General features: G+C 42.9%; 1 pseudogene; it reads right to left on the bottom strand.

The window, feature by feature from the left end:
* Positions 1–3706: 3706 nt before the first annotated feature.
* On the bottom strand, positions 3707–4591 carry LOC110136718 (GTP:AMP phosphotransferase AK3, mitochondrial pseudogene; annotated as a pseudogene).
* Between the last annotated feature and the right edge of the window lie 16110 nt (positions 4592–20701).

The raw sequence follows: 20701 nt of genomic DNA, 5'->3' as shown, positions 1-20701 counted from the left end.
GCATCATTAGCGGAGTTTAAATACAATAGAACTATCAGAGAGCTTGACCAACTGGGCACACAGGAACAGGTGTTTATTTAAGCAAGCTTCCAAAAATCAGTAAGTAGATGATATATTTGATGTGGCATTTGATAACAACACAGATAAAATGAAAAGGGTTAGTTATCCATGGTGATGACTAATGATAAAATAATGATAAAACATCCATTGCCTAAATATTTCTGTGTGTGGGCAGAAAAAATGACAAGGAGGACAGAGCCTTTTGTGACGAATGTTCCAGCTGGTGAGACTGCCAGGTGGTTTTTGAGTCTCTGCTGAAAACTTTTTGGAAGGCTGGCTGTCTCAGAGGAAGTCAGCTCTGCTGTTAGTGGTGCCTGTGTGCATGCTCACTTGCTTCATTTGTGTCTGACTCTTTGCGACTCCATGGCCCACCAGGCTCCTCTGTCCATGGGATTCTCCAGGCAAGAATACTGGAGTGGGTTGCCATGCCCTCTTCCAGGGCATCTTCCTGACCCAGGGATTGAACTTGCATCTCCTGCATTGCAGGCAGATTATTTACCCACTGAGCTACCTGGGAAGCCCCTACTTTAAGGTAGTGGTTTACAAAAGCCAGGGGACTTTGTTAAGTATAACATAGTTATAACCACGGCTTCCACCCATGATCGTTAATCAGAATATCCAGGGTGTCAGTGTACTGTCTTAAAGCTCCCAGCTGATTCTAATGTGTGTCCAGAGTTGAAAGCCATAGCTCTAGGCTTGATGACTTACGTATTTTGAGGGTGGACAAGGAAATTTGGTTTTATCTCAGGGTGGTGGACTAGTGTCTTCGTTCCTATAGCAAGGGCCTTAACTAATGATCCTATATAAGAAGTGAAACTTTCAGTGAACCAGAAACCACGATAAATCCTAAAATATGGGATGTAGACTGCATTGATGCAAAAACACAGAGCCCAATCAAAAATGCTTATGGAAGACTAGTGCCCAAAAGGGGAAGGAGCACCAAGACTCCATCCCCACAGGTGGCAGACCCTGGAAGCAGAAAGGTATTAAGGACAATCGACACATCGGTCCTCGGAGCACTGCTGCAGGAGGGGCCAGCAACTCATCCTCTACTGATGCTCTTCCATCTGCTCTTGAGCCGAACAGCAGTGACAAAGTGTCAGCCTCCAGGTAGGAGGCATGGCCAGGGAGAACAGCTTAGACAGATATGGCCCTGTGCCATGAAGAGGGGAATCAGGCAACAGACCTGAACACCCCAGAGAAAGCTCACTCAGTGGCCTTTCCTTCTTCCTGGTCCCTGAGGAAAGGCCAGAGGACAATTTAGACCAGCAGTCTTCCCACGAATATGATACACTGACAGAGGATGTAATTCATGCAATCCAGCAGAGAATCTCAACCATAGAGATTACAGAGACAAGATCGCCACACACACGAGCAAGACCAACACTACTAAAGATGACAAATGCAGCGTGATGGACGAACCAACACCCAGCAAACAAACGCAAGCAAAGCAGAAATTAACAATAAGCATATGTAGATTTTTCTGATAGATGTGTGAGGATAGAGGAGTCACAAATAAGCTGGAGGTCATGAAGATGAAAACTTGGCCTGTTTAATAAAATACTGAATAGGTAGATATTTTTTTCTGAAGTCCAGTTGTATTATAACAAAGACTAATGATGCCTTATAACCTAGTGACTAGTGATAGTTCATAAGTTCAGTGTTTTACTTCTTTACATCTAACAGTATAAGACATTATAGAAAGTATTTTAAAGTATGAAATGTTTTCTGTAGATCTTTTTAAAAGGCTTGGTCCATTTTGAAAAACTGACAATGAATGAAAAAAATCAAAAGAAAGAAAAATAAGCACTGCCCCCCACCCTGCAAATACATAAGAAACATTTGATGGTATTTGTGTTTTAAGTGCCTGGAAAAAAATGGGATGAATTTTTTAAAGGCAGTAATAGTTTGTACAAGGACTTGTTTCATTTGATTTAGCACTAACTAAAATAGAGTAAAAATATCATTTAAGAAATAGCATAGTTTCTCCTCCACTTCTCATACTGCTCCACTACTCCAGGCCATAAAACATAAGCACACCTTCTCCTGACCCCACCGAAGGAACCCAAAATTATTATTTTAAAATGGCTGCTCAGAAAAAACTGGCAAGATTTTCTTCCCTTAAGATGGGATGTCAGTGAATGCCAGCAGGTATCAACTTCTTTGGTCAGGAATAAAGAACTCCACCTTCAGCAAATTCAGTTTCTTTCCTAGTCCTTTCTAACCAATCATATAAAGCCTTTCTAGTGCCACATTTACTAATTATGATGGCTTTTTCTAGCAAGTAAATTTCCATTTACTAATTATGACAGCTATTTCTGTCAAGGAAATTTCCCACCAGGCATGCTTGATCTATTTTTGTTTCTTAATTATACAGTATTTGTATTTTACATAGTGGCACAAGTTTTCTTTTATTCATTCTTTGTTTTTTTAATACTTTAATGTGTTACTCACCAAGGCATATTGATTAAAACTGGCAAGAACTGGCAAGAAGATCCTAAAACTCTTTTTTTTTTTTTCCTGGCCACACAGCATGTGGGATGTGGGATCTTAGTTCTTCAACCAGGGGTTGAACCTGTACCCGCTGCAGAGGAAGTGTGGAGTCTTAACCACTGGACCGCCAGGGAGGTCCCCTAAAGCACACATTTCTTAACATCTGAAAACATGTCAATTATATTTTCCATTATCTTAACATCTGAAAACATGTCAATTATATTTCCCATTAAAGAAAATTCATTCAATTTTGGTGCTTATACAAGAACTTCTAATGTCAATCTTTAACATAAGTTATATCCCTCAGTAAACATGTATTTTCAGAATAAAACAAGTTCCATCAAAGTAATATTTACCTAAATGTTGATTTTTTTAAAATAAAAAATAGAAAGTTCTGAGGAAATGGAAGGTATGTTTATCAACAAAATTAATGTAGCTCATGCGGCCACCTTATAGATATCTTAAAGTCAGCAATAAATTCACATTCTGCATTCAGTTATTTTTATCTGGAATTTCATAGAGATCAGTTCAGTTCAGTTCAGTCGTTCAGTCGTGTCTGACTCTTTGTAACCCCATGAATTGCAGCACGCCAGGTCTCCCTGTCCATCACCAACTCCCGGAGTTTACTCAAACTCATGCCCATCGAGTCGGTGATGCCATCCAGCCATCTCATCCTCTGTCATCCCCTTTTCCTCCTGCCCCCAATCCCTCCCAGCATCAGGGTTTTTTCCAATGAGTCACCTCTTCACATGAGGTGGCCAAAGTACTGGAGTTTCGGCTTCAGCATCAGTCCTTCCAATGAACAAACACCCAGGACTGATCTCCTTGAGGATGGACTGGTTGGATCTCCTTGCAGTCCAAGGGACTCTCAAGAGTCTTCTCCAACACCACATCCTCCATGTTAGAAATGTCTTTTTTTCTCCCTTTTTTTGGTGTCTGGCTATGCAAAAGCTTCTGATGAAATATTTTCTCCAAATTAGTATTTTAATTTTTTACTTTTCTGGAAAAATATAAAACCTTACCAGTTATTTATTATTACTGAATGAAATTTAGACTACTACCAATTGCTGTTTTACTTTTGGTAAAGTTTAGGCATCTCTGATGTTTTTGAATTGCACACCCACAGAAGACAGCTGGATAAAACACATGACAATTTTAAAAGACAATTCTTATTATCAGACTCATTTGGCATATCCTTTATATCCAGAATAAAATCCACAGAAATAAAACTAATATAATTTTCAAAGAATTCGTACATGGTGGAGTTTTAGAAGGAGGAACTTCTTGTGAAAGAAGGACTATTTCTGTTCATCTTGCTGATCACAAGGAGTTTTCCTCCTGGAGTAACTGAGTTTTTGGGTGTCTCAGTGGGACTTTGGTTTGCAGAAAAGCCTGCATATAGGGCCAGATCTTATTGGTTTCTGTTCCAGAAAATGTTTCCAACACTCCCCTTTTCTGGTAATATTCCAGAACCGGTTTCATTTGGTCTTGGTAAACCTTCATTCTCTTGTTATGTGTCTCAGGTTTATCATCTACAGGCTGGATGAGAGGCTCTCCAGTCACATCGTCCACACCGACCACTTTGGAGGGTTAAATCCAAGGTTATAGACTGGTTGGTGGTTGGATGAACCCAGCGAGCCTCGAGGCACTGCCAAATGACCTCAAATGGCACGTTCAGGTTCATCACCAGGTGTACCTGATGGGCCCTGTCCAGGGCTTCAGCCTGTGCAAGGGTCCTGGGAAAACCACACAAGAGCCAGTTATCCTGGGTGACATTTCTCAGCTTCTGGAGCAGCAGCCGAATCACGAGGTTGGCTGGGATGAGCTTTCCCTCGTCCATGAAGGTCTTGGCCAGCACCCCGATTTCTGTGTCCCTTCGCATGTTGTCTCGGATCAGGTCCCCACTGGAGAAGGTCTTCAGCTGGAAGTGTTTGGTAATGCACAGCGCCAGGCTGCGCTTGCCGGAGCCTGGGGCGCCCACGATCACGGAGTGCGGGAGCGGCCTCGGTGGCTCCATGGCTGCCAAGAGAGGCCGGGAGCGCGGAGACGGTTGGGCCCCTGGTCGAACACCAGCTGCGCCTGCGCGCTCGCCCCCGCCTTCGCTGCCGGCATCCGGGGCGGCGCCCGGAAGTTGCGCTGCTTCAGAGGGTGCGACCACAGCTGATGGACAGTGTGGAAGAGGGCGTGTGTGAATTGAACGATTGTGTCAAGACATTCACCCCAGGAGTGTGTAAAGGTGGAGGAGATGGTAAGTTTGAAAGGAAAATGAAGAAACAAAATGTAGTTCCACTCTTCACAGGAGAAAAAGGAGAGGAGGGAGGGATACAGTATTTAAAGAGAAAATTAAAGGAACTTCCCTGGCATCTCAATGGTTAAGACCTCCCTCTCACTGCCAAGGGCCTGGGTTCAATCCTTGGTCTGGGAACTAAGATCCCACATGCCCGCGTGGGGTGTCCTCACAGCTGGTTTGGAAGGCAACTTGGCAGTGGCTATTTTTTAAGAAATTACTTCTTAGTTCTTCCTTAAACAAACACTCTCATGTGGCAAGAAGGCACATACATGATGTTCATTTCAGCCATATTTGTAACAGCAAAAAAAATGTTAACAATTTAACTGTGTATTAATTAGAGAATAGCTAAGGGAACCTATGGAATACTACCCAGCAGCTAAAAAGACAGATCTATGTGCTAACATGAAAAGATTTCTGATATCGTAAATGCAAAAAGCTTCAGATTGATACAGTTTAGGTTAATGGTATAATTTATGGTTAAATATATTTAATAAGTGAACTGGGAAGCTGGGTTTCTAGCAGTGGACGGACATGATTTTTACTTTTAGACAGTTGCTTCATTTGTGAGATAGCAGTTAGAAGGCTGTTTCAATAGACCAACAAAGAGGTGAGAAAGTACACTAATTTTAATTTCTTCAATGTAAGTGAGATTGAGCATCTTTTCATCTGTTTCATGGGCCATTTACACTATTTCTCCATGGAGAATTTTTAAACTGACAGTTACCTGCTGATCACTTCCTTGGAAAAATACTTGGGGTTTGGTTTACGCAACAAGATGTCAAACAGGTGGACAGCTTTGTCTTGGGTGGTCCAAGTACAGACTATGCATCACGTGGGGCTTCTCTGATTAGAGGTTGCTGAGCCACAGGCCCTGTATCCACTTCCTTCTCTAACTATTCTTGAGACACTTCATTTCTGAAAAAAGACCCAGAAAAATGATGTAGTGGCTGACTCTCATTCTATAAGCAAGAAAGAAAGCTATTTCCAGAAAAAAGGCTTTGAGAGTAGAAACCTAATTTCTGTATTTGTATTTTATGGCAGCAAAGTAGAATGGCTGCTCTAATTTCCCAGACTTGAAAAAACTTGTTTCTGCTATTTCGGATCTTTAAGTTAGTCATATAATCTTATTGTTGGTATATCCAAAAGAGTTAAACTGAATACATCAGGTGATTCAAAAGGTAGATGAATATTTAATAGAAATTTAGCTCATATCTTCCAGCAAAAGGACAAAAAAAAAATCGTGCTATGATTTGAATCAGTATTTTGCATAATACTAATTGCTTTGCATAATAAAGTTGCGCACGATGACTGTCTTTAAGGATTACTAATTATATACACAAAAAGTAATACTGCCAAGGCCTTTCTATCTTACCAGATAGATTTAGACTTCTGGTATATTTAACCTTTAATTGAGATATCTAATTTGGTACCAGCCTCTGATCCCAGAATATTTCAGAGGTGTATCTGTGGAGTGTGGGTGGGGTTCACTTGGCTATAGGTGTGAGTAGGGTGTAGCTTAGAGCAGACACAATGAATGTTGGCCTGCTGGTAAGAGTCCCACTCTGGAAGCACAATGAGTCACTTTGGCCTCCTGGGATTACCTCACCCCTTCCTCCTTTTCCAGACTAATACTGAACAAGCCACTTGGGACAAAGTGTTATCAAGCTTATTCTTAATAGCAGATGGTAAGAGATTCTTTGATGAAATACATATAAACTAGTATGAGCCAAGTAATATAGACAATACATTTAACAAAAAGCATCTAGGGCCAAGCAGATGTGATTGTGGAAGTTTGTGGAAGCTTTCTAGGTTTTTTTTTTTTTTTTTTTTTTTACAATAATGGAAGCCAAATGGTATAGCAGTAAAAGACAAACAGCTGGGACTCCTCAGATTATGCTTGTTTTTACAGTACTCATCATTTTGAAGTGAAAACTTCAAAGAAAATTTCTAGGGAGAGTTATAAGTTTAGGGTATCCAAGGAGACAGAGCTGAAAGTCACAGAGAGGCTAAGCAATGTGGTATTCATTCATTGATTCAGCAAACTTTAATCAGACATTTATCTGTGTGACTAGTTGTTCTAAGCACAGAGGATACAACCCATGAAATAGAATGAATCCTGAGTGTCCCTGTGATGTGACCTTCTCATGGGTCTCTCGGGCCACTGTTTCCGAAGGTGTGATAGTTGCTCCTCTGGGAATGGGACATGATTTTAGATCTCAGTGAAAGAAAAGTTATGACCAACCTAGATAGCATATTAAAAAGCAGAGACATTACTTTGCCAACAAAGGTCCATCTAGTCAAAGCTATGGTTTTTCCAGTAGTCATGTATGGATGTGAGAGTTGGATTATAAAGAAAGCTGAGCACTGAAGAATTGATGCTTTTGAACTGTGGTGTTGGAGAAGACTCTTGAGAGTCCCTTGGACTGCAAGGAGATCCAACCAGTTCATCCTAAAGGAGATCAGTCCTGGGTGTTCATTGGAAGGACTGATGCTGAAGCTGAAACTCCCAATATTTTGGCCACCTGATGTGAAGAGCTGACTCATTGGAAAAGACCCTGATGCTGGGAAAGACTGAAGGCAGGAGGAGAAGGGGACGACAGAGGATGAGATGGTTGAATGGCATCACCAACTCAATGGATATGAGTTTGAGTAAACTCTGGGAGTTGGTGATGGACAGGGAGGCCTGGTGTGCTGCAGTCCATGGGGTCACAAAGAGTTGGACTCGACTGAGCCACTGAACTGAACTGAAAGAACATTCCTCTCCTCCACCCCAGGTTTGATGACTATATTTTATCTTATTTTTAAAGCTGTTTTATTATGAAAATTTCAAAGCTGCCTAAAATTAGAGAATGGTATAGTCTCATGTCCTCCTAGTCTAGTTTCAATAGTGGTCAATCTTTTGCCAGTCTTGTTCTAGCTCATATTTTTTTCTTGATATTTTAAATAACAACACCTTTAAATTTTAATGAAGGCTATCTATGTTTTAATGTGCATAAAAAATGTAGCTAACACATCCAACCTCATACTTCACAGTATCCTTGCTTAGGACAAAACTGATCCATAAATTGGTTTTAAAACTGCTGCACAGACAGCAAAGTTCAACAAGGGCAAACATGACTGACTGATAAACATTCCCCTTCATTTCCCTCCCCTCAGTGAGGCTGGGATGGTTAGAAGTGACTTCTTCTTCTGTAGGATGCTTAGCACCATGGGTGTCACCTCAGAAGCACCTACGAAAGAGGAGCTAATGTTGTGTTTGGGAGGCATCTTTGATTCCAGAGAACTGATCCTGGCTCACATTTATTAAGCACTTGGTGTGTACAGGCACTGTGGTGGGAGATTTATATATGTCATCTCATTTCCTTTTCACAGCTTTACTCTGAGTGGATGTTGTGATCTCCATTTTCTGAATTTAAAATCAAGGCTTAGCAAAACGAAGTAACTTAAGGTCACAGAATTATTAAGCGTTAGGACTAGGACTTCAGTTGAAAGCCTGTCTTCTTCCAGAGTCCATCATGGTTTTCTACCAAGCCCCCAGGACAGCCAGAGCCCACAGCCAAACGCTAGGAAGCAGTTGGGAAAAGAATTAGGCCTGCAGAGTTTACACCTCATTCTTCCATTTGCTGCCACTGAGACTTTTAACGTTTCACTTCACTTTTTTTTGACCCCCCTGTTTCTTGTGCATACAATGGGAACAGTAAGATTAATTATGCAATTTTTGAACAGAGTGAAGTCATTTATATGGAAATTTAACATTGTAGGCACTAAATAAATGTTGGTATTATATTCACATGCCGCTAACAGGGCATGTGATCTTGAGCAGTCTCCTTCCCTCTCCGGGTCTTGGTTTCTTCAGCTTTAAAAATGATGTCATTGGCCCTTAAAGTGCTGCTAGGGTTAGTCATGGGCGTCCTTGTTGGCTCAGTGGTAAAGAGCTTGCCTGCCAGTTCAGGAGACTCGGATTCGATCCCTGGGTCGGGAAGATGCCCTGGAGGAGGAAATGGCAACCACTCCAGTATTCTTGCCTGGAGAATCCCATGGACAGAGGAGCCTGGCGGGCTACAGTCCACGGGGTCACAAAGAGTCAGACATGACTGAGCGACTGCACAGCAACAAGGGGGTAGTTTTTCCTTGATTGTATTCCAGTTGGCTCACAAGAAATATTTACTGACTGAAGTTAATGGAAATAATTTGGTAAACTTCCATTCAGTGTGACTTAATTTGTAAATTATTTATATTTATCTAGGCCTGATTCCTTAGAGGAGAAGGAAATGGCACCCCACTGCAGTGTTCTTGCCTGGAGAATCCCATGGACAGAGGAGCCTGGCAGGCCATGGTCCACAGGGTCACGAAGAGTCAGAGAGAGGTCCCTGAGAAAGCAGAGCCAGTGATATGTTGCTCTGCTCTGTTAGGAGGTACAGTGCCAAGGAGCAGAAGTGAGAGACCTGAGAGACACAGCAGTGAGGCAGGGAAGGAGAAAGAGAAACTGGAGCAGGTGTAACTGAGCTCGTTTCCACCCAGTGTTCCTGGTTGCTCTGTCTTAGAGAACCAGCCCCTGCAAAGCTGCATCTCAGGACAGTCTCTTTGGAGTGAAGAACAGAGGATGAATTTATCAACAGTTTCCATCTCCCACTTGGCAATGCTTTGACCACAGGATGTCAGTTCCTCTGCAGATATGGGCTGTACACTTCTGGACTCTGGAGCAAGATTCCTTGTGCCCCATATCTCCGTGTGAATAGGGAAGTCAGGGATGGGAGATGAGAGATGTGTGGCCTGGACATGGGGCCGGGCTCTGATAATGGGAGACTGAGAGGACCTGCAGTGGTGTAGGTGTATGATACAGTAACTCTTGCCCCATTGACTTATAAACAGAGTCTGAAGGTACTTACTTATAAAACAAGGATGATGAGAAGGCAATAATTCATAGAAATTTAAAAAGAAATGACCTCAGTTATTACCGACCCCATGGACTGGAGCCTACCAGGCTCCTCTGTCCATGGGATTTTCCAGGCAAGAATACTGGAGTGGGTTGCCATGCCTTTTCCAGGGGATCTTCCCAACCCAGGGACTGAACCCAGGTCTCCAGCATTGCAGGCAGACGCTTTACCATCTGAGCCACCAGGGAAGCCCTATTACCTGAAAATGGAGGATGATAATCGTACTTACCCATAGGGTTGTTGCCCTGATAGCATGACTTCAGGAAGCTAGTATTTGTAGAGCATTTAAAATATATGTGGCATATAAAAGCCACTGTGTGGATGTTTGTGTAAAAAAAGAAAATACTTAGCCACATGAGCTTTGATGGTTTCTGCAACTAAACATCACATTTGCCTCTAAGCTTTCTAGCAGTTAAGGAAAAGGGAAATATGGTAGGTTTCCTAATTTGCATTATCTGGTCAAAGTAAGCCTGCTAATTCTGAAAGACAGCCGCCAAGAATCTATGTGTTATGAAAACCCAAAGGAGTTGATCCCAAGAGACATTAAAAAGCAGACTAAGTAATGTTTTCAAAATGGTTACTTAAGTAAGATGTGCTGAGGAATGTCTCATGTGACCAATTCTTTTGCTGATGTTTTATCAGACGCAGTGATCTTCTGGGAGCTAAGGTAGAGGTTAAGATTTGTAGCTTTCTGGTATGTCACTTTGAATCAGTGGTTCTTAAGCAGGGGCAGTTTTGCGCCCCAGGGGACATTTGACAATGTCTGGTGATATTTTTGGTTGTCACAACTTGGGGTTGGACAGTGGCGATGCTACTGGTACCCGGAGGATGGAGGCCAGGATGCTGTTTATATTGCATGGATGTACATGTACTGAAGCAATTTGCTGCTGTCTGAAATTCACATTTGGGAACCCCATGTTTAAATTTGTGAAGTCTTATAGCTACGCTTCCTACACTGCGCAGGATGGCCCTCCACAACACAGGATTATCAGGCCAAAAATGTGAATAGTCCCGAAGGGGAGAGACTCTGCTCTAAATGCGTACAGATCCATGCATGCTTTCCCAGAGCAAGGCAAACATAGTATGGACATTAAAATATCTTTTCCTTAGTCAGACTTTTGTCTGAGATTAGTCAGCTGACAACTTCAGGTCAAAACCTTTGACCTCAGCCTAGCATTTTTATATGAAAGATGCTGACAGAAGCTTGAGTTGTGTCTCCAACAAGTATCAAAGTGGGCCTTGCATGGGAAGCTTCTTGAACATTCCTGTTGTTCTTTTTAAAAAAAATATTTATTTATTTGGCTGTGCTGGGTCTTAGTTGCAGCCTTTAGGATCTTCAGTCTCTGTTGTGGTGTGTGAGTTTTTTAATTGTAGCATGTGGGATCTTTTTTTTTTAGGTGCAGCACGTGGGGTCGTAGTCGTGTCACATGGGATCTGGTTCCCAGGCCACAGATCAAATCCAGGTCAATGCACAAAGTCGTAGCTACTCAACCACCAGGAGAGTCCCCCATTGCTCTTTAACTGTCTCCTTGTACCAATAATTTGGTGCTTAATCACCTCGTGCCTCATCTGGTTACTTGGAGAGATTTATTGCGTAAGCACTCAGCTAATCTGATGTCAAACAAGGTGATTTGGGCAGCAAGAAAGAGGCAAGAAATAGAGCCTGCAGTGTCCGAGGGGCTTATGTTCAAGGGAAAGAGACTCTAGGAATGCTTTGGCAATCTTGTCTCCATGTCAGAGTAAGTAACGTTTCCATTGCTGACTGAACAATAAGCTGGGACAGAGCTGGGTGAAGTCCACTTTCCAGTGCCTCCTCTTGTCCCGGCGTGTGGTTGGGCCATGGTTGGGCTCCAGAAAGACGTGATCTTTCCATGGAGAGAGCCCAGGCAGGCATGCAGCCCTGAAAGAGGATGACGGGCAAGACTTGGGAGGAAGTCACGGTTTTAATCCCTCTCCTCTACTTCTCTAATGACCTGTCACCGAGGCTCACATCATACTGCTTTCTTTGGTTTTGTTAGACACTCCTTCACGTGCGTGCATGCTCAGTTGCTGCAGTCGTGTCTGACTCTGTGCGACCCGATGGACTGTAGCCCCCCAGGCTCCTCAGTCCATGGAATTCTCCAGACAAGTCTACTGGAGTGGGTTGCCACACCCTCCTCCAGGGGATCTTTCCCACCCAGGGATTGAACCTGTGTCTTCTGCATCTCCTGCATTGCAGGCAGATTCTTTATACTCTGAGCCACCAGGGAAGCCCCCCTCATGTAACAGAAGCCAAATAATTCTCCCCTGATATACATCATAAGGAAAATATTTCCCAACTAGAGCTGGGAAGGATCCCAACTTAATCTTCCTCCTGAAAATATCAGTGAGTTTACCCCTCATCTCTGCCTGCTTACCAGGTCTGGAATGAAGTCAGTAGGGATGACTGGGGTCTTCAGTTGTCCAGAGGATTTGTTCTGCATTCAGCAAACTACAGAATTTGCATCACTAACAGAAGAGGCACCAAAAGGGAAATTCAGCTGCCAGCTGCTCTCCAGCTGAATTGCTAATATTTAAGAGGGTGGAAGATGCTCTCTACTCCATGGTGGCTCACCGTGGTTCCACACACACGTGTCATATCCTTAATCCACATCCTTGGGGCTTTCCCTAGTCATTTCATGGCTGTGGAAAGATGGTCCTTGCGTTTCCAACCCCATGACTCAGTAAAGAATGCTAAAGGCAGAACCATGCTTGGTATGATGTAATATAATAGCAGATGTTCATACCAATGACCCTGATTAACCCAGAAGGGATTCAATTGCATTTAGTGTCCTCTGCTCAGAGGGCAGGGAACTTTATCATCTGCTTTTGAAGGCTTGCCATGAAAAATAAAATGCTGGAAAATAGTGGGTTTTTTTGGTGACTGAAGGATTAGTTTTAATTTTCTAAGAAAATGACCTCCGTGGTATGCTTCCTTCTCCTTCTGGGCTGGGCAGTAAGGTACCACTGTACTTTCATAATGTGCTATGACTCCCAAAGGCACAGAGGATTTCTCGTTAGCTTCATTTTGCATTGGAGAGTTCTTGATGACATACAGTCACTCTTTAAAAAGCAACCTTTTTTGAATGGAATAATGTTAGAATTATAGAAAGGGGAGCTTCCCTGGTGACTCAGATGGTGAAAAATCTGCCTGCAATGCAAAAGGCCTATGTTTGATCTCTAGGTTGGGAAGATCCCCTGGAAAAGGGAATAGCAACCCGCTCTAGTAGTCTAGCCTGGAATTTCATGGACAGAGGAACCTGGTGAACTATAGTCCATGGGGTCACAGAGTCAAACATGACTTAGTGAGTAACTCTTTCACTTTCACTTTGTAGAAGTAGTACAGAATTTTCCTATTTCTCATCATCCTGTTTCCCCCATTTTTAATATCTTACACAACCACGGTACATTTGTTACAACGAAGAAGTCAGCATTGGTACGTTATATTAACTAAATTCCAGACTTTGAATTTCACCGTCCTTTGAATTAACATCCTCTTTCTGTTTCAGATTCCATCCCAGGCACCTGCATTGCGTTTTGTGGCCTGTCTCCACAGGCTCCTCTGGTCTGACAGTTTCTCAGTCTTTCACTGTTTTTTTTGTCACTTTGACCATCTTGAGAAATTGGCAAGTTATGCTGTAGAATGAGTTTGTCTTTTGTTTTTCACATGATTATATTTTGGAAAAGATACCAAAGAGGTTAAGTGCGTTCTTGTTACATCATATCAACGGTAGGGGGATTCTAAAAAGGAGAGAGGTAAAGGAGGAGCTTATTATCCTTTTTGTTGTTTTCTGTGTTCTCTTTCTACTGGCTCTCCCTCTGGTTATTCTTTCTATCTGCCTACCCTTTTCTCCAGCACCTGTCTGTTGACTTCCCACCTTCCCAGGTATAGGTGAGTCTGCAGACCAAGAACCTAATAATCAGTGAGGATGTCAGGGATGGCCACACCAGCCCTCTAGAGACAGTGCAAAGCCCTGTAGGACTGAGGGTAACAGGGTTTCAACACCCGAGTTCCAAACTCAAATGTCTTACAACTCAAACTTGTCATGTTTCAGACTAACCTTCTGCCAAGCTGCTCTTCCGTTAATGTTCCTAACTTCAGAAGCCATCCAGTAGCCAAAGTCAGAAACCTGGGAGCTCTCCTGACTCCTACCTTTCTCTCTCCTACCGCTAGATCATGTCCCAAGTCCTGTTCTTCTTTTTTCCTAAATAACTTAATTCTTCACTTTCTCTCTGGCTCCATGCCGCCACTCGCACCCACGTTGTATGAGCTCACATCCAAGTTACGTTGCACGTGCTTAGCTGGACCCCCAGCCCCCAGTCTTGCGTGCTCCCATCTCCCTTTCTTCTACTCTGCAGGCAAAAGAAGTTGACTCATATTACTTCCGCAGCTCAACCTTTCCCTGTGGTCTTAGGACGAAATCTGAGCTTCTAACAAAATTCACTAAACCCCCAAGGCTCTCTTTTGCTAGTGTCTCTAGTCTCCCTTCCTCCCCTGTTTGCCTCCACCTTTGTGGACCAGTCATAACCAGTTTCTTTCGCTTTCCCAAGTATACTGTGCTCCCTGAGTTCAGAGGCCTTCACACCTGCTCTTCTCCTTCTCAGAATCTCTTCTCCTAATCCAGCTTCAGTCAGGCTTTGACTTGTAGTTGAAATACTCCTTTCTGTGCCACAAGAACCCTGACAGAGACTTTCTTCTTGACCAAACTTATAGACAGCCTCCTTTGAGCCATTTTTTGGACTAGACCTTGTCCTTGGGCCCTGTTCTTGGCTTGCTGAAGGCAGTTTTCACAGGAGTCCTGTTAAGTGAGTTTAGTGAGAATTCCCCACTTCCTTGGTGTCCAGATACTACTTTTGATATCTGATCAATTTTATCTGGTGGCTCAGATGGTAAAGAGTCTGCCTGTGCTGCAGGAGACCTGCGTTCAGTCCCTGGGTTGGGAAGATCCCTGGAGAAGAGAATGGCTACCCACTCCAGTATTCTTGCCAGGAGAATTCCATGGACAGAGGAGCCTGGCAGGCTACAGTCCATAGGATCACAAAGAGTCAGGCATGACTGAATGACTTTCACTTCACTTCTTCAGGTTCCTCATCCCCCACCCTGGATGTCTCAGTCCCTGGCCTGCCTTTAGCAAAAATCCTGTTAGGGCAATTTAGCCAGTTCCTTAATCCTTGAGGTGTCCCTTGAGGTGTCCGCTTAGTAATTTTCCATCCACTGATCCCCTCACTCTGCTTGTTGCCTGTGAATCCCTATGTGTCTCTACTGTATTTGGACTTCAGCTCAGTTTTATCCTGAGGCCTCTTTCCCCTACTGTAGTAGTTCCTGAGTAACATCTGCCTTTACTGCCTGCAGCTAGTGTCTGGCTTGGTTTCTTTTTTGCAAGTCCCCGACCACTAGACTCGGTTAGGACTCCAGTCCTACCCTCTTCTCCTTGCCTGATTCTCAGTATACTTGATTGTAACTTCTATAACTGTGTTTTTTCTTATCAAACTGCAAGTGTCCTGAGAACATGGATTAGGACTTGCATATGTAGGACCCAGTCATCGTTTCTGAGGTAATGGGACAGATTTTCAGAGTTGCTCACTCGCTCATATGGAACAAGCACGACAGGCAGTTTCAGGTTGTGTGGGTCCACTCTGCAGGTAGTGGGGTGGACCTTTACCACAGGTGGATTGAAACTGTATCTACCTCTGTACCATTAGGCAGTTTTTTCGTGGGTTGGGTCTGCCCTGAAGCAGAAATACTGAGCTGACTTTGCCTAACATGATTGCCAGGTAGAACTGGCACCTGCCTAATTCACTCATTCATTCAGGCAGACTCTTATCACAAGTGCCTAAAACCCATGACTGCACATTTCTGTGTTTGTTTACCCATCGTTCTCTCTATTTTCTGCCTACCACAAAAAATAGACTAGACCTAAGTTAATCAAATTTAATGCACAGGCACCAAAGATGATTAAGTTCTTTATTTAACCCAACCACTCCTCATTTACATTTGTCTGCTTATTTATCTCATCGATGCTGGGAAGTAATTGATTTTGATATGTTTCAGCACAGTGACAAAAAGTATCAGACACATTTGGTGGCTCTCTGCTGTCATGAAACAGAGGCATGGCAGGTAATTTTCAAGCAGCAATAGCTTCATTTTCTAATGTATTTTAACAAAACTTGGAGTGTGGGCAAATGAAACAGTGGTTCCATTAAGTGAAAGTTATCTTTTGTTAAGCAAATAGGTTAACAGCAAAAGGCTCTCATTAGTATTGCTATGAAGGGACCAGAGGGACCACCTGGGACTTGGTCACAGACCACCAGTACTGCCCTCTGAAGTGGGGAAGGGCTCATCGAAACTCTTGTGACTCATGAGGCCATGTCATCGTTTTGAAGGTTCGTGGCAAGGAGAATTCTGTTACCTCGCTGGCAAACCTTTCTAGTGTTGGTTAACGCTGCTTCTAGGAAACCTGAGTCTATTGGTTTTTCACTTAAGTTCTTCAGGCTGCAGGTAAAACCCAACTCCATTTCTTTTCTTGCAGTGTAGGTGGAAGCAGAAGCTTAAAGATGGAAAATTACTTGCCCGTAATCCTAGCTAGTAAGTGGCAGACTTAGATTTGCACTCAGGTCTGTCTAACTCCCCTCTTTTGTTCTTGGCCAAGGCTCTGCCTTGCCCAGTTAGTGAGACTGTTCAGTAAACAAGATCATTCAGTTTCTTGTTAACTTCAATTCAAGATAGCGCCCACTATTGGCCATAAACCCATGTGACTCCTGCTCTGTGTCCAGGGCTCAGGTTAGTGTGAGGCAGCTCACAGGCTCCCTCGGAAAAAAAACTGCAGTGCTGCATGGCCCAGTGTGCTTCAGGAGCAAACCACAGAGCTCTAGCATTGAGTATCCCAGGCCTTTGGTACAATTTTAGACTTCATCTGTGCGTGCATGCTCAATCGATTCAGTCGTGTCTGACTCTGTGAGACCCTACAGGCTGTAGCCCTCCAGGCTCCTTTGTCCATGGGATTCTCCAGGCAAGAATACCAGAGTGGGTTGCCATGCCCTTCTTCAGGGGATCTTCCCGACCCAGGGATCGAACCAGGTCTCTTATATCTCCTGCATTGGTAGGCGGGTTCTTTACCACTAGTGCCACCTGGGAAACCCTTTACACTTCATATTACCCCGAAAGTTTAGTGCTGATATTTGAAAAGTCACAAAGGCTAATCTAAGTTTTGTTCAGTTCAGTCACTCAGTCGTATCTAACTCTTTGTGACCCCATGGACGGCAGCACACCAGGCCTCCCTGTCCATCACTAACTCCTGGAGTTTACTCAAACTCAAGTCCATTGAGTCAGTGATGCCATCCAGCCATCTCATCGTCTGTTGTCCCCTTCTCCTCCTGCCTTCAGTCTTTCCCAGCATCAGGGTCTTTTCCAATGAGTCCCTTCTTTGTATCAGGTGGCCAAAGTATTGGAGTTTCAGCTTCAGCATCAGTCCTTCCAATGAACATGCAGGACTGATCTCCTTCAGGATGGACTGGTTGGATCTCCTTGCAGTCCAAGGGACTCTCAAGAGTCTTCTCCAACACCACAGTTCAAAAGCATCAATTCTTTGGTGCTCAGCTTTCTTTATAGTCCAACTCTCACATCCATACATGACTACTGGAAAAACCATAGCTTTGACTAGATGGACCTTTGTTGGCAAAGTAATGTCTCTGCTTTTTAATATGCTATCTAGGTTGGTCATAGCTTTTCTTCCAAGGAACAAGCGTCTTTTAATTTCATGGCTGCAATCACCATCTACAGTGATTTTAGAGCCCAAGAAAATAAAGTCTGTCACTGTTTCCACTGTTTCCCCATCTATTTGCCATGAAGTGATGGGACCGAGATGCCATGATCTTAGTTTTCTGAATGTTGAGCTTTAAGCTTTTTCACTCTCCTCTTTCACTTTCATCAAGAGGCTCTTTAGTTCTTCACTTTCTGCCATAAGGGTGGTATCATCTGCATATCTCAGGTTATTGATATTTCTCCTGGCAATCTTGATTCCAGCTTGTGCTTCATCCAGCCTGGCATTTCTCATGATGTACTCTGCATATAAGTTAAACAAGCAGGGTGACAATATACAGCCTTGACATACTCCTTTTCCTATTTAGAACCAGTCTGTTGTTCCATGTCCAGTTCTAACTGTTGCTTCCTGACCTGCACACAGGTTTCTCAAGAGGCAGGTCAGGTGGTCTGGTATTCCATCTCTTTAAGAATTTTCCACAGTTTATTGTGATCCACACAGTCAAAGGTGTAGTACACACACCTTTCTTTGGAATTGGAATGAAAACTGACCTTTTTCCAGTCCTGTGGCCACTGCTGAGTTTTCCAAATTTGCTGGTATATTGAGTGCAATACTTTCACAGCATCATCTTTTAGGATTTGAAATAGCTCAACTGGAATTCCATCACCTCCACTAGCTTTGTTTGTAGTGATGCTTCCTAAGGCCCACTTGACTTTGCATTCCAGGATGTCTGGCTCTAGGTTGGTGATCACACCATTGTGATTATCTGGGTCATGAAGATCTTTTTTGTATAGTTCTTCTGTGTATTCTTGCCACTTCTTCTTAATATCTTCTGCTTCTGTTAGTTCCATAGCATTTCTGGCCTTTATTGTGCCCATCTTTGCATGAAATGTTCCCTTGTTATCTCTAATTTTCTTGAAGAGATCTCTAGACTTTCCCATTCTGTTGTTTTCCTCTATTTCTTTGCATTGATCACGAATCTAGGTTGGAGACTAGTAACTCTGTCTCAGATCCCTTGTTTGTAGAATGAGGGTAATAGTAGTTCTAGTAGGATCAGTGCCCTCTTACACATGAAAAGGTTGGAACAGGGCTGAGGGGATAGCAGAATCTTAATAAAGCTTAGGTATGAAAAATATATTGAAATCGTTGCTACTGTTTTTGTTTTTATGACTAGAACAACATGAGAACTGAGTGTTTACACACAGCCGAATAAGCAGCACGTGAGGTTCCTGACTGACTAGTTCCGGCAGCTACTGCTGCAACACGTGTGTTTACACGGGTGCCTACACACCTTGAGAATTCTGTGCATTCAGTGTAACTCTTCCCAGAATTACATCCACTCTTGTAAAGAATGTTAGTATCTACTGACATAATATTTATTGTTTTTAACTCTTGTCTCCAAAGCCTTACTTTGCAGTACTCCCATTTATGCCATATAGTTCTTGGGTTTCTCTTTTTCATTTCATCCTGAGATTGTTTAGTCTTATATTTATTCTTCATATTTTTAACCATCCTTCTTCGTACTGAATTGTTCTTCCTCTTCTTGCTGCATTTCTGTAGTTTTATTAGTTTCATACTGTGACCTTTTCTCTAATCCTGCATTAGCAGTTCTTACATATAGGCCATTGCATTTTTTTAATACTTTTTAAAAGTTCATTTTTATTGGAGTATAACTGCTTTTCAGTGTTGTGTTAGTTTTTGCTGTTTGGTGTTGTGAATCAGTTACATGTTTACATGTACTTTGTCTTTTTTGGATTTCCTTCCCGTTAGGTCACTACGGAGCATTGAGTAGAGTTTCTTGTGCCATGCAGTAGGTTCTCACTAGTTGTCTATTTTATACCTAGTAATGTATATATGTCAGTCCCAATCTCCCCATTCATTTCTCCCCCCACTCACCCCCTTGGCGTCGTAAGTTTGTTCTCTACCTCTGTGTCTCTATTTCTGCTTTGCAAATAGTTCATCTGTATCATTTTTCTAGATTCCACATGTAAGTGATGTTATACAATATTTCTTTTTCTTTTTTTCTACACTTCTTAAAACTTAAAACCTTTGCTTAAGTTACCTAAATGTTCAAACTACACTGAATTATTTTTGTGCTATAAAACATTCAGACATGCTTATCATTTTTATAATCATTTGTCCATACTTTATGGGTTTCCAGGTGGCACAATATAAAAAATCCACCTACCAACGCAGGAGACACAGAGACTTGGGCTCAATCTCTGGGTCAGGAAGATCCCCAGAGTAGGAAATGGTAACCCACTCCAGTATTCCTGCCTGGAAAATCCCCTGGACAGAGGAGCCTGGCAGGCTACAGTCCATACAGTTCATGCAAAGAGACACCAGTGAGCACAGCACAGCACAGCAGCAGGTATACTTTATTAGCCTCAAAACGCTGAACATCTGTTTAAAAGGTATAATTGTAGAAACTCTTTGTTTTGTGTGAAAACATGTGACAAGCAAAGCTCTGCAATGCATGACATTATTACAAAGTGTCCCCTGACATTGTAAGCAGCTCTTTAATTAACAGGCATGGTCTTCTCGTGCTCCCTATGTGCCTGCATGTTCATTAGCTGCAGCGGTCCCATATAAAGAGCTGTTTCAGATGAGTGAGGAGGAGGCACGTCACCTCAGCCCACAGGTAAAGCTGATCAGGGTCCCCTTCTGCCTTGCCCACAGATACAAGCTCACTTGCCTGGACTGTCCCGAAACTTCCTTCCTGAAGACTGTAGATGAAGATATTCATCTTGACCAGCCGTTATCTCGCCACACAGGAGATGTGTCTCAGGAGTGCATGAATGTACCCACTTGTATATTCCCCTCCACCCCCCACCCAGCCCCGACAGCCCTGCATTTGTGAGTCAGCGTGCTTTACACCGACCGACTGGGGTAGAAAATACTTAAGGGACATTTGTTAGGAAGAAATACATGTTTCCATCCTTCCTTGTGCTCTAGAAGCTGATAGACGTGAGGCCTCTGTCATTCATGTCTTTTTCTTTCTCTTAAGCCAAACCCTGTATGAAAATAGCATCGTGACCGTGCAGATGGACTCATGCAAATATAAGGAGGTTACTGAGAGGTCACAGCCCTAATTTAGGAAGATTTAATGGGACCTACTCACAGAACCTTCTGGTTACCTTGCT

The sequence above is a fragment of the Odocoileus virginianus genome, unplaced genomic scaffold (genome assembly GCF_023699985.2).
Source record: "Odocoileus virginianus isolate 20LAN1187 ecotype Illinois unplaced genomic scaffold, Ovbor_1.2 Unplaced_Scaffold_3, whole genome shotgun sequence".
Lineage (NCBI taxonomy): Eukaryota > Metazoa > Chordata > Mammalia > Artiodactyla > Cervidae > Odocoileus > Odocoileus virginianus.
Note: the sequence above shows the minus strand (reverse complement) of the source record. Positions and strands in the feature narration are given on the sequence as shown.